Genomic DNA, 1,444 nt, shown 5'->3' with positions numbered 1-1,444 from the left:
ACATGTCATTGTGAAGTAGCTAAGTCAACCATTTCACATACAGATTACCTCACATGTTTATGTTTTCTTTTTGTGTTTACTACTTTCTTGACAATTTCCGATTTTCAATATGTGAAGTATAGTTACCACAAAGTCTGACTCTGTTTTAGACCAGAAAAATCAATGACTCTCCCAGAATCCTTTGGGATGCCTGATTTCAAAGGCCATCCTACAAGGGAGTCGGGAAGTTGAGCACTTGATGTTCCAGCCTTCAAACTGTGGGAGATGGTAAGGGACGAAGGAATTGTGAGTGCCCAGTGTCCAGCACAATGTTTCCAATGGCCTTTAAATGTTAAATTTAATTCTGGCAATTTTCCGTGATAATAAGACTCACCTGTACCTGGAAATTTTATCTTCAAAGCCTAAGAATCTCCCAGAGATCAGACTTCGGCACATCTCTGGCAGATCTGATGCTAAGATAGAAATTTCATATGCCAATATCAACTTTACATGTTTCTGGCTTTTTATTTATTTTTATTTTTAATTTTTTTTCTCTAAGTTCACATCAGAAGGGTAATGTGCCCACGTCGTAACAAGATTGGAGGGTGGCACATGTCACACAGAGGCGTGGACACCCAATCATCATGCTTATGAACCAAAAAAGGATCTTCTGGCTTTTAAAAAAAATGCTTTTGGCCTTTAGAAAATAGCAGCAAACAACTACAGTGTGCAGATGGTCCACTTTCTGGTAGTATTTCAGTTGATTCTTATACCAGCCCCTGAGAGGCCCATGAAGGAGGCCTTGTTATAATTTATGGATCCCAGGTGAGGAAACAGAGGGTCAGTGCAGTTAAGCCGCTGGTCCAAGGTAGCCCATCTGGAGAGTGGTATAGGTGGGATTTGAATCCTAGTTTGTCTGACTCCAGATTTCTCGCTCTTTCCACTTTATTGGTGCATAGCAGCATTTTCCCAAAGCATTTCCCATAGAAGTAGAATCAAGGATTCCAAAAATTTGGGGAAATAATATGTCTAATATACTTGAGGCTCTCTGAGAGAAACAGTTAGACAATGGCTTCTCTGCTGTTGATCTGTGATTTTCCAAGAGGGGGCCAGAGTCTATGTGCTTTCCACAGGCACTTGATTATGGACACTTTTAAAACTGTGACATCCCACAAGCTGTCCATCCAATCACCTTTCATCTAGCAAGTAATCGTTGAGCTCTGACCATGCTGCAGGCATTTTTCCCAGCTCTTGGGAAACATTGGTCATCAAGATAGACCTTGTCCCTGTCCACACAGAACCACCTGTTCAGGACAACACACTACTTCTGCAGACGTACTTTGGGACAAGCTAGTACCAGGGAAGAGGAGTCCCCAAGGACACCAGTGACCAGATCTAGTGCTATCCTTGCCTGGTGGCTTTGATCCGTCTTGTGTTTTCCTCTTGGCTCTTTAGGTAAAAAGGA

General features: G+C 42.1%; 1 non-coding gene across 1 annotated transcript; it reads right to left on the bottom strand.

Annotated features, from left to right (window-relative positions):
* Window positions 1–542: 542 nt before the first annotated feature.
* LOC141419131 (small nucleolar RNA U13) lies at window positions 543–646 on the bottom strand. The gene has a single exon (XR_012443791.1). It is a non-coding gene; the product is annotated as a small nucleolar RNA U13 (small nucleolar RNA).
* Window positions 647–1,444: the final 798 nt, after the last annotated feature.

This window comes from Castor canadensis, chromosome 18 (genome assembly GCF_047511655.1).
Source record: "Castor canadensis chromosome 18, mCasCan1.hap1v2, whole genome shotgun sequence".
NCBI classification, from domain to species: domain Eukaryota; kingdom Metazoa; phylum Chordata; class Mammalia; order Rodentia; family Castoridae; genus Castor; species Castor canadensis.
The sequence above is the reverse complement of the archived record's forward strand: the minus strand, read 5'-3'. Positions and strand labels throughout refer to the sequence as shown.